At 41.2% G+C, this 12,938-nt stretch overlaps 1 protein-coding gene across 4 annotated transcripts in view; it reads right to left on the bottom strand.

The window, feature by feature from the left end:
• Nucleotides 1-12,938, bottom strand: part of Rasgef1b (RasGEF domain family member 1B) — a 492,122-nt gene that overhangs the window by 100,405 nt on the left and 378,779 nt on the right. The window lies entirely within an intron of this gene.

The raw sequence follows: 12,938 nt of genomic DNA, 5'->3' as shown, positions 1-12,938 counted from the left end.
AGTCAGGCTGGAGACGTTCTGTTTACTTCCCCACCAAGGCTAGGGTTCCAGTTGAGCACACCACTGTGTGAAGGCTGGGATGTGAACTCAGAACCTCAAGCTTATGCAGCAAGCACTCTCACCGACTGGGCCACCTCTTCAGCATCTCCTCCTAGCCCTGCACTAGTCACATGATCTCTTTTCAGGTTTCTGTGCTGATCAGACATTTCTACAGCTGGTGACAGACAGCTTCAAACTATTAGTTGAAGGATTTGGGAGTGAATGCTACTGATTCCACCATCTATCTTCTTATTTTCTTTACATTTTTTTGAACCGTGTTTTTTTTTCCCGCCTTACATTTTGACACTAATACCTGAAGCCAGTCCCTTCTTTTTCACCTTGCATTTTCCTGCCTTGAGATTTTCAGTGATACACAAATATTGCTGGGGTCTTTGATGGACATTAGCTTCCTTAGAGAGATCTTGTTTGTTCATCTCAAATAAGGCAGTGTAGACCTCTCCTTGTAAAACATAGTTTTACATTTGGTATAAAGTAGAAATTTATATCAATCAAAAAGTCTTGCTCAACTAGGGCTCTTGGGGGCTATTGCTATTTAACACAATTGATGGTCACATATGATGTAGGCTTCTTTTGCTTCTTCAGCTACTAGCATCTCTATGGCTTCTTAGAGATTCACTCATGTCTAACACAGTCCACAAAGTCAGAGAGCCACTGAGAATAGCGTGTCACTGAACCCACAGTGTCTGCGAAGGAAAGTGGATGTTTGACTTATGAATGGTTAACCAGAGCCAGCCTGCAGGAACTACTGAGTTGAAGTTCCTGTTTCTGTGTCAGGGAATTTGGACTTGGTGAAGTCTGTCCTCTACCTAAGAATGCCATTTTGAAAACTGAGAAGCTGAGAGATGGAGGGAGAAACAGACACCGTGATACTGAAGCAATTGCCTGATCCACAGACCTTACTGAGTCCTGTGGCTGTATAAATGTTTATGCTATACAAAAATGAAGCTGTTGAATTACTAAATTTATTACAGTATTTATCCTATTGCTTAAAGAGCACATTGGCCATATTAATGTCTTATTATCTCATGTCTGTGAGTAGATTTTAAATTTTATTTTTAGTAATTTGAATGACTGTTTTGTTTGCCTGTGTCTATACAATGCATTCATGACTGGTGCCCTTGGGTCAGAAGAAGATCTAATGCCCACAGAGAGCAGAACAAGCATCAGCTCCCCTGGAACCGGACTTATAGATGGTTATGGGTCACTATGTGAGTACCAGGAATCAAACCTGGGTTCTCTGGAAGAGTGGTCATGCTTTTAACTGTTGAGCCAGCTCTTCAGCTTCTTCCTGCCCCAGAAAATACTCAGTGCCATGGATCACAATGGCAATAATGGATGTTTAATAAATACTTCTGTGAGAATATAAAATCTATCCTTAAAAATAATACAACTAGATATTCATATATTTGTAATATAAAGATTTTATACTACTAAACAAGAAGTTAAAAAATTTAAAACTAAAAAGAACATTTATTTTGTATTCCATGTATGGAAACACTAAGACAACACAAGTCCAAGTTTTATGATGATCAACTCTCAATATTTATAAACAAGAAATTGGAAACTACTTGATTTAAAAATATCTAAAAAAGACTTTACACCTGATGTGGGAAGTCCTTCTGTATATGTGTTGCTTTTATTGGTTTAACGTATAAAGAAGCTGCTTTGGTCTGTGACAGGGCAGAATAGAGCTAGGCAGGAAAACTAAACTGAATGCTGAAAGAAAGTAGGTGGAGTCATTGAGATGCTATGTAGCTGCCAGAGGAGACAGACGCCAGAACTTTGCCCAGTAAGCCACAGCCATGTGGTGATACACAGATTAATAGAAATGGGTTAATTTAAAATAGAAGAGCTAGCTAGCAATATTCTTAAGTGATTGGTCAAGCAGTGATAAATATAGTTTCTCAGTGATTATTTTGGGTCTGTGCGGCCGGGAAACAAACAAGCAGCCTCCAGCTATATACACCTATAAATTTTCTGCTGATAGAATTGCAAACACAAAGACATATGAAGACAAATAGCACCTTCTACTTTAATTGAAGTTACTGACACTTTACGTACAGATTTCCAGGAAATCTACACGAAGAATCACAATTTAGATTCTGCTATGCCTACTGTGGTGTTTTGTTATAGGAATTTTGATTATGTTGTGGTCTGTTGTCCAACTGAACGGACTGTTTGGTTCAAGAGGTGAGGTTTACATTTAGCTGGTCAGAATGGATCAGAGAGTCCTTGGTGGACTTGGGATGAGAGAAAGAGTGGCCCAAAGAGTCTAGATCGGAAGATTTTGTAGCCCTTTTAGAGCTGGGAGTTGAATGGTGGCAGGTGTGTCATGGCCATGGTGACTGTCTCAGGTTCTTCTATCTGTCCATGTGTTTTATATTATAATAAACAGTAAAAGAAATAACAACAAATGGTGGCCAAATGTCCTGCACCTACATCCACATAAGATCTGAGAAAGTTTTTAAAAAGTTCTAAATACACAAAAATGGAGCCAAAAATGGGTTCCTAGTCTCAGGTCTCTCATGCTGGCCCATGGTACAGAGAGACATCTCCCAACTGCTACCTTTAGGCTTAAGCTACCAGTGTGACTGCTGCCAGAGTGAGGCCCACCAGCATGTCATGAACTCAGCCACATGGCAAGTTTATGTTTTGCTCATACAGACAAAAAGATTATAGACATGCAGTGAAGACAGGTCCAGACAGAAAGAAACCTCTAAACAGATTACAGTGTGTTAAAAAGAAATGTACATAGGCTTGGAAAAAAACGGAATGGTATAGACATCATAGAAAAAATAGCTTAAAAATAATAAAGAAAAAATAAAGTAATATAAAGGAAGAAGGCACATAAAGATGGGAAATACACAGAGAATTTGGGTCCTGTCATTATTGTGTTGTCTTTAGATTTTCTGATTGCTAATGAAGGAACAACGGCTGCTAAAACACATTGAATTATGAAAACTACTGGATTAAACCAACCTATATACTTAAAAAATGTCTTGACTCAAAATGAAAGTCAAAAGATATCTTACTTTGGGAAAGAGGTATGCTTTTTATTTCCACAGCAAATGAGAGGCTGTAAAATTGTTCCAGGTTAATATGGGTCAGGTTTGATGAGAGAAGATCCCTGAAAATCCTGACTACAGACATAAAGAAATAAACCTAGAAAAACTACAGAACACATAACATCTATTTTAACTTCTCAAATATGAAACAAAAAAATCATCTTTGCCTAACTTATATACAAACACAGTCTGTACTTTTATTAATATGAAAATATATGTTACCTTTAAAAGTTTATATTTTCAGAATGAGGAGACCAAACACCAATAACAATGGATGACTCAGATGATCCAACAACATCCAGAACAACTTCAGGGCTGTTGGCTGAGATGATCCAACCTCACAGAATACTCCAGTCAAGACTTAACAATTATTCTGATTGTCTCAAGGTTCCCCTAATGATGTCAGTGCCCTCAGATGACAGGAAGCAGTCTAGAGAAACACAATGCCTACATTCTTAAAAGATTGGTTATGGACGTTTGCTAACATTTAAGGGGGGACTGGAACAAGTTGTTATTGGCAATATTTTTTAAAAAGCTAAGCAAAAGAGTTAAATTCAAAGATCTCTTTCTAAAGGAAAAGAAGGATATGATATAGAAATGATGAGATAAAAGGGCAGTTTATTGAATCTCCTTTAATCCAAAAAACAACTATTAATCTCAAAAATTTTACATTGCTATTGATTTTGGCTTATGGATAGAAATTTAAAGTATGTTTCTAATTTTGTTTAGGTATTGCATTTATGCAGTTCATTTTAAAATGTAACATATAATTAAGAAATGTAGATTAATAGTCATCTTACAGTTATGTAGGTATGATTTCAAGATCATACACAGATTCATTTAGATAGACAGTCATCAAACACTTCAAAGACCCACAGAATATAGCATTTTAGATGTTTAATAACCAGAAGCTTTTCATGACAGTAAGATACATCTGTTTCTAGCAAACCAATCTACTTCAGAGAGGATAATGGGCCTCAAAGAAACTCCATGTGGAGTTTGTTTTCTTTATGGAAAAAGCTACCCATTTGGGCAAAAAAACTATCCTTGCCCCAATTACTGACAGTATACTGTCCAAAGTAGACCAGGAAGACATAAGAAAGGCAACTGACAAACTTTGCCAAGACAAGGTAGGACAGTACTTCAAAATTCCCTGCTTCATAGGAAAGTCTCTCATATATAATAGACTTGCAGGCCAAAAATAGATGCCCCAACATTATAGAGAAAACTTGGATAACTGTTCAGGCAGCCAGATGTCCCTGTTGTTAAGTAACATTGCATCATTCTGGAGTCTTTGAGGGAGTTAAAGATAAATCATTAAGTGTATAGCTTTTCTTGGTAAAGTAAATTAACTATAAAACTTGAGGCTAATAAAGATAGGTCAGATAATAAAATATTTTCTCTAATTTAGCAAATACAAAAGAACTGGATACTGTAATAGTAATTCTTACTTGATAACTGTTTTCTTTGTATATAATTTTGCTCTATTAAAGTTAAAAATATTCTTTTTAATTAGACAAAAAGGGGGGAATGATATAGGGATTTTTTGTTTATGTTGTGGTCTGTTGTGCAATGGAATAGAGCATTTGGTTCAAGAGATGGGGTTCATATCCAGTTGGCCAGAATGGATAAGTGAATCCTTGGTGGACTGAGGACAAGGGAAAGAGTGCCCCCTGGAGAAGAAGAGGCAGGATTGAAAGGTTGCATGACCATTCGAATGATGGTGAGTGTGTCATAGCTGTGGTGACTGTCTCAGATTCTTGTCCCTAAGTTTTATATTATAATAAATCTTAAAGGAAATTGTAACAGTGGTTTGAAAGAAAATGACATCCGAAGGGAATGGTGCTGTTAGGAGCTTGTTGGAGGAAGTGTGTCACTGTGGAGACAGGCTTTGAGGTCTCATATATGCTGAAGACAGAGCCAATGAGAAAGACTGCTTCCTGTTGCCTGCAAGACAAGATATAGGATACTCTGCTACTTCTCTATCACCATGTTTGTCTGCATGCCATCATGTCACCCACGACATGGACTAAACCTCTGAAACTGTGAACCGCCCAATTAAATGCTTTCCTTTATAACAGTTGCCATGGTCATAGTGTCTCTTCACAGCAATAGAAACCCTAAACACCTACTCTAAAATCAATACAAAAATCATAGATAAACAACTTCACTGTCCTAGTCTAATTTCTGTTGCTATGATAAAAAACACCTTGACTAAAAGCAAGGGGAAAGGGTTTACTTTCTCTCAATAACAGGTTTCAGTCCATCATGGTGTGGAAGTCAAGGCATCAGGAACTTGAACTGTTCCATCACATCCAGGGTCCAGAGCTGCACGCTTCCCGCTCAGCTCGCTTTCTCCATGCTTACACAGTTTTCGATCCAACCTAGGAAATGATGTCACCCACATTTACTCTGGGTCTTCTCATATCACTGACATATTCGTGACAACCCCCAGACAAGCCCTCCAGAGAGCCCTCACTGAGGCTCTTCCCAGCTGACTTCTGACTGAGTCACGTTGACAAGACAGTCACATTCGCTTTTCTTTCCTAAAGTCTATTGACATGGTGTCTCTACAAGAGGAAAACTTATCTTTCCTCTAACTACAAGTCGACCTAGTAATTTGTAGATTTCCTTTAGTTCCTACCTATGAATAGTCTACAAATGGTACGTTAGAATCACCACCATCTGTCATTGTTTGGGTTGCTTAATGGTGGGGTCATTTATTTGTGGATCTCTGGATGAAAAGAAACAAATTAGAGAGATTAATGACTCACAGAAACTGTAACTTATAATTCAAGACCCTGTGTTTAGAGAAGCAGGGAAAGGCAGAGCCTAATCACAGAACTTCATTAGCAAAGAACTCTATAATTAATCTGCAATCTACTTCCTGTGTCATGAAACGCTGATACCTGAAGGCCACAGCATACAAAAATGAGCAAGTCACTATTCTCTCCATGGCCACGACACACCCATCAGTCAACACAGCTTCTGCCCTGGAGCCCCTTGGCCTCAGTCACCACTAGCTTTTAATCCACATGGGGTGTGGCCCACCCCTAGGAGGGACATGGTTATTGTACTTGGCACCTCTTTCTCTGGCTTGTAAAATTGTTTAACAGAGATTTAACCACAAGTTCAATGTCCATTGGCTTCTGGTCAACAGAGTTCACCTTCCAGATTGCTTGACTTTTGTTTGGGAAAGATGTTGCTTATCCAACCACTGGGGATCTAAACGTTTAGAGGACAAAGCACTCATTGTCCATGAGAGGTTTTGTCTTCCTGCTTTAGGAAGGTGTTGGATTCTGTATGACTCTATGGTTGGCCATTTAGTATGATTTGTTCTGTGGTGGTGAGCGATTATTTAGTTAAGTTATTATGCTACATTCTTACCTTCTAGTAAGAGTATCTGCTTCCCACAGTAAATCTTACTTTTTATGACGTTAAAGATGACTTTCTGTGTGTTTGGTTTTCCTTGGCATCTGGCTTTAGAGACTCTGCAAACATCCCTGGCAGGAGAACCAGCTCCTTGCCATGACATTGCCACACCACACACCCCTGTAGAGCTGAGCAGGCCTTTGCTCCTCAGGAGAGAGGCTCTTATGAACCAGTGACAGTACTATTAAGTATTGAAGGATGTGTGTGGGTCTCAGCAATCTGTTAAGAGAGCATTAGCACTCTTTCATGGAGGCAAAGAGAGAATAGAGTGTTATCACTCTCCCAGGTACCTGTACACACAAAAACATGCACACATGCGGATACACTCAACAGGGGCCCCAACACCTAGACAGCCTCACTGGGTTCCTCTTCTCACTTCACAGCTTCAGCAGCAGCCAAGAAGACCTGACACTTACTGTCAAGAACTGCCAGGAAAGTTCCTGAACTTCACTTGGATAAATTTTGAATTCATTTAAAATTGTGTGTGTGCGTGTGTGTGTGTGTGAGAGAGAGAGAGAGAGAGACAGAGACAGAGAGACAGAGAGAGAGACAGAGAGAGAACCAGATGACAACCTTGAGAATCCTCCATTCCCTGGCTCCTCCACCTTGTTTCCTTGTTTTTACAGGGTGTCTCCCTGGTCTGGAGATTGCCAATTGGCCTAGGCTGGCTGGCCAGGGAACCCCAGGGATCCATCTGTCTGCTTTGCTAGGCCTGGGATTCCAAATGTGCCCTGAGCCTAGTTGTGTTTTGGTTTTTTTTAGTGTGGGTTTGGGGGACTGAACTCAGTTTCCTGGGCTCAGTATGATACTGAGTAAGCTACCTCCCTACTTTCTTTTGTATGTGACTTTCATTTCACACCATGCTTGCGTATCTGCTTTAAAGTCAAAAATGATCACACAAAACAGAAAACTTAGCACTCCTTGTTTTATATTTATAAAGCTATATTATCTTTGTTTTATAATCACCTATTCGTGTGAGTTGTGAACAACTTTCCAAAAAGCTTACAAACCCTGCCCAACTTTGATTCTAAAAGCATAGCCCATAATAACCCTCAGGAATTATGGAAGGTTAAAACAAAAAATAAAATAAAGGCCCTCCTACTGTGAGCTGACTTGCTAAGTCTTCCTGTATGTCATGGACAGGATAATTTGGAAGCTGCTTCTCGGTTCTTATGAGTCATGCAATGAGTCACATTGCCAGCTCTAATTTTCTTACATCAATACATTTTTTTTAAAAAAGTAATTTACTCAGGGTCTGGGCAAATGGCTCAGAGGATGATATGTAGATGTAAGGACTAGTTCAGATCCTTAGCACCCACTGAAATGCAGTTGCCCATAGCCCTGAACTTAGGGGGCAGAGAATGGGATCCTGGATCAACCTGGCTAGTTAGTCTAACTAAATCAGTGAGCTTCAGGATGCCCTACCTCAGCCAATGAAGTGGAGAGGGATGGAGTAAGACACCTTTATACCAACCTCTGGCATGTGTGTGCACGTACACACACACACACACAACACACACACACGCTCAGCTAAGATAAGCCCTCAGCAAACTTCATAAAGGACCCACACCAAGAGCTCCCTTCAATGGCTACACTGGATCTCTGGATCCATGTGTGAAGTAACTCTGCAGTAAAACTGTGCCTGCATCCAGACAAGGCGGCAAGTGATACTGAACACACATCAAGATAAAATGGGTTCTGTAAGAACCCCCAGTTCTACCATGTTAATCGCAGTGCAGAAACCCAGCCTGTGTTGTCACACGTGAATCTTTCAATAACATGAGATACCAATGACAATTACTTAATATTCAGTCATTTTAGAAAACGGATTATAAGAGGCGATGCTAATAAAAGCCAACACTCTAAAGCACTTCCTATGTACCTGATGAGAAGTAGCGTGAGCCTTTCCATGTAGTCTTCCACAAACACATGTCACAAGAACCCTATGAAGCAAGTGTTTTACAGCTCATTCCACAGATGTGGTAACTGAGGCACAGAGCTAAATAAACCACTCAACCTTGTTCAGGCGGCAAAGAGAAGGGAGACAAGTCAGGCCTGTGACTCGGATGCCTCTTGCGTCATCTATGCAAAGGACCAGCACTCCACAGAGGTTTCCAGGTCTCCAGAGCCCATTCTGCTTTTTCCAGGCAGACCTTCCTAAATTCCAGCAATGGTCACTAAGGAAATCCTCCTGTGTGCGGCAAGGTAATGGGAGTGCCTTTCACGTTATGACTATCTCAATGCAAGTGAACGAGTAGCCGTGATTTCAATTGCCTTCTCCTTCCTTAAGACGGCCTCTCCCCGGTATTGGGTGGTTTTGGGGGGGGGGGTAGTCACAGTAATAAAGAATCAGAAGAAGTTTATTACAGAGGATGCACATATAGTACATTTGAAAAGATACAGAAAACTAATTCAAGAAAAAGGAGTGAAACAAAGAATCGTGACATATTTAACCTGGGCAATACAACAGCAGCCATAAAACCTCGGCAGCACTCAAGTGCAGCAGCTTTTGCAGGGGACCTGACAAGGCTTTGAATCACAAGGCCAGGCGGCTCTGACCCTTTGGGAGAGATTTTCTCCTCATACCGCTAACAAACTTAGACGATTTATTCCCCAGGCAAAGGTGAACTCCAAAGGGTAACCCACCTCTACGAACAACTTCTAGCACATACAAGGAGCAATTTTTTCTACGTGTTTATCCTCAGGGGACGATAGGGCTTTTTATCCCATAGGTATTTCATGGGACAGTAAGAACTGGCCCCAGCTGTAATTGTACCATTGCAGGAGCCAAAGGTTCCTTGGTACCTTAGTGCTTCCCAGGCTGCAGGACAGGGAGAGATATGAGCAGCAGCAGCCAAGGAGCAAACCAGAAGGGGGAGGATGGGCCAGGGACTCTCTGGGCTCCAAGGCTGCTCAGTGCACAGGAGTGCAGACAGAGCAGGGACAGGAAGGACCTCTTAAGAGACAGCTCAGAAAGGACAAGAAGAATGCAGGTAAGAAGGTCTTGAGGGTCAGACAAGGCAGAGGAGGCTTCAAATCGATGCCAGTGTGTGGCCAAGAGTCTCTAGATAACCTATAATGGTTAAAACTGCGAACTGTTAACTGTTAAGAAGCAATGAGCGTTCAAACAGTCAGGCAGCCTCGGAATGCCCTGTCCCTTCCTCCTGACACAGGATGAGGAACCGACCTTCATGAATGAGTGGTAATAGCTTTGATGTTCACGTGGTGTTCTTTCCTTTAACCCAGTGGTCAGTGTGTGGACGTGTGGGAGAGAGTTATGCACGTGTGTGAGTGAGTGTGTCTGTAGTGAGTATTGTGGCTGTGTGTGTGTGTGTGTGTGTGTCCTTGAATAGAGCCACAAGACTCAGGGGATACGTCGGACTGAGCACTGTCTGTACTGCCTTAGATGGAGTGACAAGCACCCTTAAAAGCCCATATTGTATTATCGTGTAACTGTTGAGGTCAGTTAGAAAGCATCTCTCCAGCAAATTGCTGAATTAAAATGAAAAGAACATAGCTATGTTGTAAGAGTGATCGGGCCACGACGCAATGATAATTTAAGGAGTTAAGCAGAAAGGGCAAATGCTGGATTTAAACAGGGAGTTGGCAAAGAGAAGCAGCAGTCAGCACTAAAAGAGGGAGGGCTGGCATCAGAGGAAGACATGAGAAATCCTTACACGGTAAATCAGGGCACTCTGACCAGTGGGAACGAGGACAGTATGACTCCCTAAGTAGGTGAAAAGCTAGAACAACTGTAATCCTTACAGGAAGTGGGTGGGACACAGATTACCATAGGTGACCCTGACAGGAAGTAATTGCTGTTAGCTAAATTCGCTCCCGAGTTCTTGAGAAGGGAAAAATACTGTGATGGAAATGGGGTACACAGAAAGCAGTCTCTTTTCTTTCTTTTTATTTTAGGCTGACCTCGAACTCACAGAGATCCACCTGCCTCTGCCTCCCAACTGCTGGGATTAAAGGCGTGCGCCACCACCACCCAGCAAAGAAGCAGCTTCAGATAGGAATTTATGCTTCTCCCTAGAATGGAGACACTGAACTCAAAGGTAAAGATGGACAATATCTCTCACCTGCTTTTTGGCCTCATTTTTATATGACCAGTTCTATATTGAGAAGAAAAATGACTAGACCAACGGCTTTGGTTCAAACCTTCATTCCCCTGGCTACTATTTTCCCTTCCCAGTCTAACTTGATCTCTCTGTTTTTAACTTCTTTATTGCCTCTACTTGTGTCCGGGATGAGTCACATTGCACCCAGGCTATCAGATTCTTCTACTGTAACATAAGGAGGTACGATCTAGATGGGACCTAAGGGTCCCATCAAAGACAGGATAGGGGACCTAGAAGACTTGAAGCTGAAGCCAGAGTATGTCTCACTGCAGAGCTGTTAGTCATCTAACCCAACGCTATCCAGACAAGCCAGGGGCTCAGGTGGATGGCAAACGGTTTCCGCAGTGACTGTTTTCTTTAACTGTCGCCCAGAACGTCCTCGGGCAGTCTTTTCACATCTATCCCAGGCTCTTCTGCAGCAAACTGATTCATCATAATTATTACTAATCTTGGCTACTGTTTCCCAGATTAGATTCCGAAACCTATTTGTGGATTGAGCAGTCAATACAGTGAGTGAATGTAATTTTTTCCTTGTTTGTTTTTGTTTCGAGACAGTCTCCCTAAGTAGCCCATGCTGGGTTCAGACCCAGGATCCACCTGTGCCTGCCTCTTAGGCCTACAATTGTGAGCCACCCTGCTCCATTTTAAATTTATTTATGATGAAGTAAGAAATTGAGTGTTTTTCTCCCCCCACCTCCTATTCTCCTTTCTTTTACTTCAATGCTGCAGACTGAACTCAGGGCCTTACATATGTGAAGTGAGCACTCTACTCCTGACTATACCTCCAGCCTCATACCATGCTATCTTAACAAATAACACAACACAACCAAAAATGAAAACCTCAGACCATATCAAATATGGCGATTATATAATTCTGAGACTTCTTGCTCTGTTTACACACATACATATGTACATACGAATTGATGAATTCTCTTATAATAGTCCTGACTCGTGGTTTAAAATGTATTTCTACTGCACATTGTGGCGAACAACCAAAGAAAGATGTGGAAATGCTATTCCAGACACTCAGCACGAGAGGTGTGGCTATTCCCACAGCTCAGTGCCTGAGCAGCCAGGTAGAGTTACTGGATCTTGAGTGATGGCTGTGACCCTCAGAAGCAGTGTGCCCCTTACCTAAGTAAGTGACAGAGTTTAACATTCCCAACCCCAAAGTATAATTATTAAAAATACAAAGCTGTTTGAGTGTAGAAATGATATCATAAATGGAAAATTCCACAGTTAATCTCATGTGATAGGTCCCAGTCAAAACAGACATGCTAAAAATATCGTTTAAAAGTGCCTTCATGCTCTGAGAATGAGGTGTGTATGAGACATACGTGAAGTCTGTGCTCAGACTCGGGCTCCATCCCTAAGATACCTTGTTACAAAGAGGGTTTTTTGGGTTTTGGTTTTAAAATCCCAAATGTGTCTGTAGCCGAGCAGCTTTGGTGCAGGATGCTCAGTTTGTACCGTGGGTGAGTTTGAAGTAGCCACTCAGAAATAAACCTTTGGTAGATTTATTTTCTTAATAAACCATCTCTACTACATGCCAAGATCAAAGACCTCATCCATGTGATGGTCCCCTGACTAGTTTATTGAATAAAGAAACGGATGGTAATTTATAATAAAAAATCCAGTTGACCTCCTGGAAGTCAGTGACTATACTCTTTTGTTTTGTAAAGAAAACTTCCAGGGAAATTTTTCTTTGAAATCTGGTCCTGAATGTTTTAAACAGACAGAGCATTCACTTAAGGAAGGCCTCATGTGAGGAAATGGGTATTGCTTAAATACCTTCCCCAGGCATGACTCAGTACAGTAAAGAACCTTGCAGGCATGCAGGCTCCTTTACGGTTTCCTATATGGCCTGAGGTTTCTGCTTTTGCTTCTATTTCGAGCATCCTTCCTGTACGTCAGAGAAGGGGGCTTCCTACAAAGGAGGAAACAAAACCAGCGGTAGTGATCACGAAATTGAGAAGGAATACCCCCACACACACAATCACACACACACACACACAAACACACAACGACTGTAGACTGGGGAGTCGGATTCCTTAGTTCTTTAGCCCAACATTTTATGCTCTTTCAGAGTTCAGCCAGGGGTAGCAGCAACCTATGGCGCTCTGAGATGTCTTCCTCTAACCATTTCATATTTTCAGTGAAGGAACTAAGGTTTAAAGAAAACAATCAAAACTTCCTGTTACCTGCAGAAATGTCTAACATGTCCCTTGATTGCGTTAGCTTAACCTCCTGCATTTAG

The sequence above is a fragment of the Microtus pennsylvanicus genome, chromosome 12, assembly GCF_037038515.1.
Source record: "Microtus pennsylvanicus isolate mMicPen1 chromosome 12, mMicPen1.hap1, whole genome shotgun sequence".
Taxonomy (NCBI): Eukaryota; Metazoa; Chordata; class Mammalia; order Rodentia; family Cricetidae; genus Microtus; species Microtus pennsylvanicus.
The sequence above is the reverse complement of the archived record's forward strand: the minus strand, read 5'-3'. Positions and strand labels throughout refer to the sequence as shown.